The sequence below is a fragment of the Cynocephalus volans genome, chromosome 8 (genome assembly GCF_027409185.1).
Source record: "Cynocephalus volans isolate mCynVol1 chromosome 8, mCynVol1.pri, whole genome shotgun sequence".
NCBI lineage: Eukaryota > Metazoa > Chordata > Mammalia > Dermoptera > Cynocephalidae > Cynocephalus > Cynocephalus volans.
In genome coordinates, this window is record NC_084467.1 from 44,233,731 (window position 1) to 44,244,267 (window position 10,537).

At 37.4% G+C, this 10,537-nt stretch overlaps 1 protein-coding gene across 2 annotated transcripts in view; it reads left to right on the top strand.

Moving 5' to 3' along the window:
• Nucleotides 1-10,537, top strand: part of ZYG11B (zyg-11 family member B, cell cycle regulator) — a 95,924-nt gene that overhangs the window by 79,365 nt on the left and 6,022 nt on the right. The gene's annotated exons all lie outside the window — the stretch shown is intronic.

The window sequence follows — 10,537 nt, forward strand, 5'->3', positions numbered from 1 at the left end:
CAGCCCTAGCCATGAAATTTAAAGATGAAGAGCCTACAGTAAATGCATTTGTTGAGTAAAAGGTCTCAAGTAGGTTCATTGTTTATGGTGCATTCCAGTGCCCAATTATCATTCACCCAAAATTCCATGTTTGAGACATTGTTGTCAGCAACCATGGTCTCTGGAAAAGCAAAACATTTAAGTCAGGTTCCATATCATTCTTTTTTGAAGGCTGTTATACAACTCTTTGTCAGTTATTTGTTAATATAAAGTCATTCCACAAATGATTTGACACAAGAAACACAGAAACACTTTAATACCAAAGTATAAATTTGAAAAGAAAAAAAAATTTGGGGGGGGGCAACCTGGCCATTATGGGGAACAATTTTAAGTTAAAAATCAGGACCAAGGAAAAATAATTTTTTTAAAATGTAAGGATGGAAGGGCCGAGCCCGTGGCACACTCGGTAGAGTGCTGCGCTGGGAGCGCGGCGACACTCCCGCCGCGGGTTCGGATCCTATATAGGAATGACCGGTGCACTCACTGGCTGAGTGCCGGTCACGAAAAAAAAAAAAAAAATGTAAGGATGGAAGGAAAATAGTTGAATGTAGACTTGTAGGCCGTACATAGTGATTCATATACCCTGTGGGTGGGTTCCAAATAATCAGCAACCTGGGCCGACCCCGTGGTGTACTCGGGAGGGTGTGGCGCTGGGAGCGCAGTGGTGCTCCCGCCGCGGGTTCGGATCCTATATAAGGATGGCCGGGGGTGCTCACTGGCTGAGTGCGGTGCGTCTGGTCACAAAAAGAAAACAAACAAACAAACAAACAAAAAAACAAATAATCAGCTACCTGGTTCTCCATATAATGGGGAAAAAACATTCTTTATCCTCACGGGAAAGTAAAGCTTTTATAAGCAATTAACTACAAATTAAATTTCTTGTATTGGACCTTAATAGGGAACATATTATAGGGCCTATTGCAATGTTCTTATAGCAATGGTAGTAACATTTTGTGAGATTATTTCTTCTTGCATTTTTTGATGAAAACTTAGTATCTCCCACAAAAAGGCAACTCAGTAAAAGCTCTTCTGTGTCAGGTAGACAGATAAGGAGAGTTTAAAGAATGGTATGTGACAGAGAAAACTTCTTTCTATCCACTTAAACTCCTACAAGAAGGCTTCTCTGGCTTCTCCTAAATTACTCAGAAACAGAGTTGTTCATTCATAAATATAAGACTGCTTATTTAGCTACAATAAACTGTCTCTAACCTAAAACTTTATTCATTTTACTGTACCCATGGGTTTTGAGAACTCCCTAATTTCTTAACAGTCTATTCCATCACATACCCAGCCTCTAATATCTTGGCTTCTTTCCTCATAACTCAAGAAATGGATGTTTCATAGCTCAGTAAGAGAAAATAAAACATAATAAATAAATAATAGTGCATTTTCACATAAGTGATTATTTTTGTGATTACTTTTAGGTGTCAGAGTTCTTTCAAGTTTGCTCTGTGGATGGATAGCCCTGAAGAATTTATTCTAAAATTCACTGAAATTTGGGAAATGTTATAATATTTCATCTCTAACTCAAGATAGTTTAGTTTAGTTTCCTATTTTCTTGCTTTCCTGGTTTATTTTGTTTATATTTTGAGTTGGTTAGAGCATGGTATTGTAACACCAAGGTCAAGGGTTCAGATCTCTGTACCAGCCAGCCACCAAAAAAAAAAGGTTTTGTTTATATTTAAATAGAATTTACTCATGTTTGTATTAGCATGTTTTAATGCTGCTTATAGCTTTTAATAATTAAGAGATAGTGTAGCATGGTGGTTAAGAGCATATAGGACTCCACCTGGATTCAAAACATGTCCACCGTTTACTATGTGTGCCACCTTGGGCAAATTATTAAGCCTGGAGGGCTGGCTGGATAGCTCAGTTGGTTAGAGCATGGTGTTGTTAACACCAAGGTCCAGGGTTTAATCCCTGTTACCAGCCAGCCTCCAAAAATATATGTATATTTTGAGACTAAGACAACCAGGGCCTAGTAAGTACCTCCCGGAAGAAAACCATATATATGTGTATGGGAAAATATATATTAGTACCTATTTCACACATTATAATGAGCATTTTTCAATATTTTAGAAAGTTTTGACATGATTTGTAATAATCACATAATCATTATCGTATGGTGTATCAATTTCCTACACCTGCTGTAACGAAGTACCACAAATTAGATGGCTTAAAACAATAGAAATTTATTGTCTCATGGTTCTTGATGCCAGAAATCTGAAATCAAAGTATCAGTAGAGCCATGTTCTCTCTGATGGCTCTAGGGGAGAAATTTTCCTTGCCTCTTCTAGCTTCTGGTGTTTGCTGCCAATCTTTGGTATTTCTTGGTTTGTAATTGCATCACTCAAATCAGATACCCCCCCTTCTCCCTGTGTGTCCTTTCTTTTTTTTTTTTTTTGCAGCTGGCTGTTATGGGGATCTGAACCCTTGACCTTGGTGTTCTAACACCATGCTCTAACCAAATAACCAGCTCTCCCAGTATGTCTTAACATCATCTTCCTTCTATGTGTGCCTATCTCCATGTTCAGATCTCTTCTTTTCATAAGGTCACCATCATATTGAGGTCTACTAATGACCTCATCTAAACTAATTATATCAGCAGCAACTCTGTTTCCAAATAAGGTCACACTTTGAGGTACTTGGGGTTAGAGCTTCAACGTATTTTTTCATGGGACACAATTCAACCCATAACATACAGCTCTACACTTATTAAATTGATTTTTTAGTAATTTATGTAACTACTTCCCTATTGATGAACATTTTGGTAGTCTACCTTTTAATTTTAAAATTATACTCAAAAGCTTATTTTTATAGAGATACTCATCCGCACATTATTTATAATAGTAAATAACGCTGAATAAGTTAGAGGTCCAGCAATAGGGAAATGTTAAATAATGTTGAAATATCCAGACAGTGGTATTAGTGGAATGTTTGCATGCCATTAAAAGTGAAAGAGACATAATAGAAAATGACATAAGTAGAAATTTATATTCTGGGGCCATAACAGAAGTAACTTGTACCAGATTAGCTCCCTAGCTGTAGAAAAACTGGAGGGTTGGAGGGAAGGTGCTGTTGAAACAACTCTTTCTAGACATTAGACAAAGGCAGCAAGAATTCTGACCCCTGAAAGTAGGGAAACAAACAAGCTCAAGAGTCTCTCTGGTTTTCTTCCTGGAGGTATTTACTAGGCCCTGGCTGTCTTAGTCCATTTTGTGCTGCTATAACAGAATAGCTGGGATTAGGTAATGTATGAAGAACAGACATTTATTTCTCACAGTTTTGGAGGCTGGAAGTTGTGTCTGGTGCAAGACCTTCTTGCATTGTTCTCACATAGCAGAAGTTAGAATGACAAGTTAGCGGGCTAGCTGAATGCTACGTGAAGCCTCTTTTCTAAAGAGCCTTAATCCCACTAACAAGGAAGGAGTCCTCATGGCCTAATCACCTTTTAAAAGCCTCTCTTAATACTGTCATATTGGCAATACCTGAATTTTGGAGAGGACACATTCAAGCCATAATGTTGGCATGGGGGGAGAACTAAGCACAGCACAGCAATTTCATTGAGCAGAGTTGGGCAAGACTGAGGTGCCTGGAATTGTAGGGCAGAGCAATGCAGAAGTGGCAGCTACTTCTACAAAAAACTCCAGAAATCTTCATAAGGATCCCTTGAGTCTTTGGCCAAATACTAAGCTGTGCATGCCTAGGGCTGGACTCCTTGCAGCCTGGGAAAGTACAAGTACCAAGGAGCTGCTAACTGAATAACACTTGGAGCTCACACAAGATTGAGAATTATTTGACTTCTAAACAGAATGGAAAGAACTTAATACCCAGGGCATTCTGTAGAGATGCCAGAAAAGGTTAAACTAGCTCTAAAATATCGGCTACTCACTTTAGGCCAGTCTTAATAAAACTTAAAATACAAGTCTTGAAATGATTAAGCTGCTCTGCAATTAAACTGTCTGCCAAACAACAAATAAGTGCTCTTTTTAAAAAGGCAACAAAATCTGGACATTCAACCACGCGTGTAATATCTGGTAAAAATTGCTAAGTAGACTGGCCCATTGTCTCACTTGGTTAGAGTGTGGTGCTGGTAGCACCAGGGTCAAGGGTTTGGATCCCTGTACTGACCAGCTGCCAAAAATAAATAAATAAATAAATTGCTAAGTGAAGCAGAAAATATGACCCATAACCAGGAGGAAAATCAGACAATTGAAACAGATCCAGGGGCCGGCCCGTGGCTCACTCGGGAGAGTGCGGTGCTGATAACACCAAGGTCCCGGGTTCGGATCCCATATACGGATGGCCGGTTCGCTCACTGGCTGAGCGTGGTGCTGACAACACCAAGTCAAGGGTTAAGATCCCCTTACCGGTCATCTTTTAAAAAAAAAAAAAAAAAAAAACAGATCCAGAAATGATAGTGATGAAAAAGACTTCAAAACATTTTTTATAGATATGACCCAAGATTTTAAAGAAAATATGAACATTAAGAGGAGACAAATACAATATAAAAAAGTAAAACAGAAATAATAGAGCTAAAAATTTTGAATCTAACATGAAAAATATCTAGGTGAGTTTAAGAACAGATAACAGAAGAAAAGATCAGTAAAATTGAAAACATAGCAATAGAAACTGTCCAAAGCATAGAGAGAGAAAGCTAGAATATAAAAAAGATGAACAGAGCCTCAATGACCTCTGGGACAACATCAGTGGCCTAAAATGTAATTAGAGTCCCAGTAGTGGAAAGAGGGAAAACAGAAAAAGATTGGAAAAAATGATGGTTGGAAATATTTCATATTTGATTAAAACTGTAAAAACCACAGATTGAAGAAGCTCAGCAAACACCAAGCAGAATAAACCCCCCAAAATCATACCAATGCTTATCATAATCTAATTGCTGAAAACTGATAACAAAGAGAAAACATTAAAAGCAATCAGAGGAAAAAAGGTGTGTTACATACAGTGCAACAAAAGTATTTTGAACTGAATGAACACACAACATCAAAATGGGTGGGATGCAGGTAAAGCAATACTTAGAGGGATATTTGTAGCATTAAAGGCCTATATTAGAAAAGAAGGGCTGGCTGGTTAGCTCAGTTGGTTAGAGCACTGTGTTACAACACCTGAGTCACTTATGGATCCCCATACTGGCCAGCCTCCAAAACAAACAAACAAACAAAAGGAGTATTTATAGACAACTTTATGCCAATAAATTTGACAGTTTAGATGAAATGGACGAATTCCTTGAAAGACACAAATTACCAAAGCTCACTCACTAAGAAATAGATAACATCTGAGTAGTAGTCTTGTGTCTATTAATGAAATTCAACTTGTAGTTAAAAACTTTCCCACAAAGAAAATTCCAGGTTCAGATGCTTTCTGTGGTAAATTCCACCAGACACCTGGGGAGAGGAAGGGATCTACAAAATCTTCCAAAAAAATTGAAGAGGAGGGAATATTCTTCAGCTTATTCTATGAGGCCACAATTACCCTGATATCAATACCAGTCAAAGAAAATTACTTAATATCTCTCATGAACATAGATGGGAAACCTTAATAAGTTTTTAACAGAATCCAGCAATATATGAAAAGGACCAAACAGGTTTTTCCAGGAATTCAAGATTGATTTAGTATTTGAAAATCAATGTTTTTTATCTTCTTACCAGAACAAAAAAGAAAAGCTATTTCATCTCAATACATGCAGAAAAAGCATGTGAAAAAATCTAACATCCAGTCTTGATAAAGGGTATGTAAGGAAAATCTACAGCTAACATCAAAATTGAGTGAAAAATTAAACATGAATGCTTTCCTCCCAAGATCAGGAACAAGGCAACAATGTTTAATCTCACCGCTATTTAACATTGTGATGGAAGTTCTGGACAGTATGATCAGGAAAGAAACAAAAAAGGCGTTCAGGTTGGAAAGAATGAAGTAAAACTTTTCATTCTCAGATAACATAATCATCTTTGTGGAAAATCCCATGAAATCTACAAAAGGACAACAACATCCAATAAGTGAGTTTAGCAAGGTCCTACAATACAAGATCAAATACAAATCAGTTGCGTTTCTATATACTAGCAACAACCAATATAAATGGGAAAATGACATTTACAGTTGCATCAAAAGCTATGAAATACCTAGGGATATCTGACAAAGATGTGCAAGACCTGCACACTGAAAACAACAAAGCATTGCTGAGAGATATTAAAAGAGGCCTAACTAAATGAAGAGATAGACTGTGTTCATGAGCTGGAAGACTTAATATTGTTCAGATGGCAGTTCTCCCCATACTTATGTATAGATTTGATAAACTCCCAGTCGATATTTCAGCAGGCTTTTGACGGGATTATTGACAGGTTAATTCTAAAAGTCATACAGAAATGCAAAGGACCCAGAATAATTAAACAACTTACAAAAAAGGAAGAACAAAATTGGAGGACTTGGGGCTGGCCACTTAGCTCAGGTGGTTAGAGCCTGGCCTTGTAACACTAAGGTCAAGGGTTCAAATCCCTGTACTGGCCAGCTACCAAAAAAAAAATTGGAGTACTTATACTACTTCTTATACTACTTGACTTCAAGATCTACAGTAGTCCCCACTTATCCTTCGTCACAATTTCACAGATAGAAAGAAGATTGATTCTTACAGTAGATCTTAGCAACCTCACAATATGATTTCTTTTTTCTTTCCTTAAGTTGAAACTTTACCTTTTCATCTACAGAAAGCTCTTTACAGATTCTCTTTGGCTTATCTGAATTTCTTGCATCACTGTTCTTGCACTTTGGGGCCATGATTGAGTAAAATAAGGTTTACTTGAACACAGGCACTGCAATACCTCAACAGTCAATCTGATAACTGAGAAGGCTATGCTTGAATACGCTGGACAAAGGGATGATTCAAGTCTGAGTGGCACACAATTTAAAACTTATGAATTGTTGGGCTGAGCCCGTGGCGCACTCGGTAGCGTGCTGCGCTAGCAGCGCGGCGACGCTCCCGCCGCGGGTTCGGATCCTATATAGGAATGACCGGTGCACTCCCTGGCTGAGCACCGGTCACGAAAAAATAAATAAATAAATAAAACTTATGAATTGTTTACTTCTGGAATTTTCTATTTAATATTTTCAGACCACAGTGGACTATGAATAACTGAAACCATGGAAAGTGAAACCATGGATAAAGGGTGACTAGTGTACTATAAAACACAGTAATTCAGAGAGTGCTTCCTCTTCCGGGGATGGCATCTAGAGGCACTCAGAATGGTCTGGCATCTGGCCTTCCTGTAGTAGGCTTTCCTACAATACAGCCTCTAACAAAATTAGGCTGTCCTGAACGCCTGGAAATAGAATTGTTTAACATTATACCAAGAAGGTTCGGGAAGCACCAAAATCTGCATGTGGTGTGTGTATAAGGCAGACTTATAGGGGTTCTTGCTGTGAGAACTAAAGTTCTTATGAGGTTGTCTAAAACAAAAAACATGTCAGCAATGCCTATGGTGGTTCCATGTGTCCATTACACGATCAAGAGTGCTTTCCTTATTTAAGAGCAGAAAATCGTTGTGAAAGTGTTAAAGGTACAAAGCACAAAGGCAGAAAGCTAAATTAAAAAATGAAGCTTTTGGGGGCCTGCCCCGTGGCTCACTTGGGAGAGTGTGGTGCTGATAACACCAAGGCCACGGGTTCGGATCCCTATATAGGGATGGCCGGGTAGCTCACTTGAGAGAGCATGGTGCTAACCACACCAAGTCAAGGGTTAAGATTCCCTTACCAAAAAAAAAAAAAAAGACTTTTTGAGTAATTAAAAAAAGTGTGTTATAAAAATAGACAAAGATAGTTCAGTGGACTAGAATAGAGAATACAGAAATAGGCCCATACATATATGGTTAATTAGTTTTTGACAGTTCAAAGCAATTCGATGTAGAAAGGATAGTCTTTTCAACAAATGATGCTAGAACAACTGGATGTTCATATGCACAGAAAGTGAACTTTTTGATCCATGCCTTGTACTATATACAAAAATTGACTCTAACCGATCATAAAGCTAAATATAAAACCAAAAACTGTAGAAAATAAAAAACAAAATCTTTGTGATCTTTCCTTAGGCAAAAATTTCTTAGATATGTAAAAAAGTATGATTTATAATAGAAAAAATCCCTAAGTTGGACTTGACCAAAATTTTTAAATTCTGCTCTTTGAAGACACTGTTAAGAGAATGAAAAACCAGTACACATACTGGGAGAATATATTTGCAAATCACATATCTGATAAAGCACTTGTATGTAAATATATAAAGAGCTCTCAAAACTTAGTAATAGGGAAATAATGCAAGTTAAAAAAAAAAATGGACAAGAGTTGAACAGAGCCTTCACTAAAGAAGAGTTATGGATGTCAAATAAGCACATTAAAATATACTCAACTTCAGGGAGAGAGACAGATAGATCCATACATTAGAATTGAGAGTCCAGAAATAATGCCATACATCTATAGTCAATTGATTTTCTTTCTTTTTTTGGCAGCTGGCCAGTATGGGGATCCGAACTTTTGACGCTGGTGTTACAACACTGTGCTCTAACCAACCGAGCTCTAACCAACCAACTGAGTTCTAATCAATTCAACTGATTGTCTTTTTTTTTTTTTTTTAAAAGATGACCGGTAAGGGAATCTTAACCCTTGACTCGGTGTTGTCAGCACCACGCTCTCCCAAGTGAGCCACAGGCCAGCCCTTCAACTGATTTTCAACAAGGATACCAAGACAATTCAGTGGAGAAAGAATAGGTTTTTCAACAGATGGTGCTGGGAAAATTGGATAGGCACATGCAAAAGAATGAATTTGGACCCTTACCTTATATTATATACAAAAATTAAGTCAAAATGAATTATAGGCCTAAAAGAGCTAAATATTTAAAACTTTTAGAAGAAAACATAGGTATGTCTTCATGACCTTGGATTAAGCAATGGTTTTTTTTTTTTTTTTTTGTCTTTTTCATGACCGGCACTCAGCCAGTCCTACATGGGATCCGAACCCGCAGCGGGAGCGTCACTGGGCTCCCAGCGCTGCACTCTCCCAGTGCGCCACGGGCTTGGCCCTAAGCAATGGTTTCTTAGCACACAAAAATAACAAGTGACAAACAAAAAAATAGATTAATTAGATTTAATAAAAATTTTAAAACTTTTATACTTAAAAAGACATTATCAAGAATGTGAAAGAACAATCCACAGAATAGTAAAAAAAAATTTGCAAGTTATATACAATCATATCTGATAAGGAACTTATTTTCAGGATATATAAAGAACTCTTACAACAGTAATAAAAAGAAAACCTGATTTAAAACTCAGCAAAGGATCTGAATAGACATTTCTCCAAAGAAAATATACAAATGGCAAATAAGCACATGAAAAGAAGCTCAACATCCTTAGTCAGAGAAATGTAAATTAAAATCACAATGAGATACCACATCACACCTACCAGGATGGCTCTATGATCAAAAAGGTGGACAGTGACAAGTATTGGCAAGGATGTGGAACAACTTTTTCATTCATTGCTGATGGGACTGTAAAATTAGACAACCATTTTAGAAAACAGTCTGGTAATTCCTTATAAAGGCAAACATACATTTAATATTTCTCCAGCAGTGTAGGTAATTCTTCAAGAGCAACAAAATGGAAAGTCCACAAAATAACTTGTACAAGATGGATCATAGCTGTTTTAGTCATTATAGCCCAAACCTTGGGGAGACAGGGAGACCAACAAATGTCCATCAGTACAATAACAGATTAAAAATATGTAGTATATTCAATGCAATGGAATACTTTCCAACTTAAAAAACTAGTGAAACACATAACAACACGTATCCATCTCAAAAACATCATGCTGAGGAAAAGAAGACAAAAGAAGACATGCCGTATGATTCCATTTATATGAACTTCTAGGACAGGCAAAAGTAGTTTGTATCGTAGAAATTAGAACAATGGTTACCTGAGGTGAGGAGTACAGAGGAGACTGACTGCAAAGGTGCACAAGGAATCTTCTTAGTTGATGAAAATATTCTTTATCCTGATTGTGCTGGTGGTTACACAGGTGTATACATTTGGCATAATTCATCAAACCGTAGAATAAAAATGGTTCATTTTATTTTATCTTTTTCGTGACCAGTACTCAGCCAGTGAGTGCACTGGCCATTCCTATATAGGATCCGAACCCGCAGCTGGAGCGTCGCTGCGCCCCCAGCGCCGCACTCTCCCGAGTGCGCCACGGGCTCGGCCCATTATTTTATATAAATTATACTTCAATAAAAATGGCTGAAAAAAAACTTTAAAGTTATGTACAAAAAAATTTTTTGGAACAAAAGTCAAAGAAAATGTTTAAAATTTTTAAAAATTGCCTGAGCAATATGAGTGCCATTAAGTTAAAAAAAAAAAAGTGGGGCCAGACTGTTAGCTCAGTTGGTTAGAGTGCTGTGTTATAATACAAAGGTCAAGAGTTTGGATCCCCATACTGGCCAGC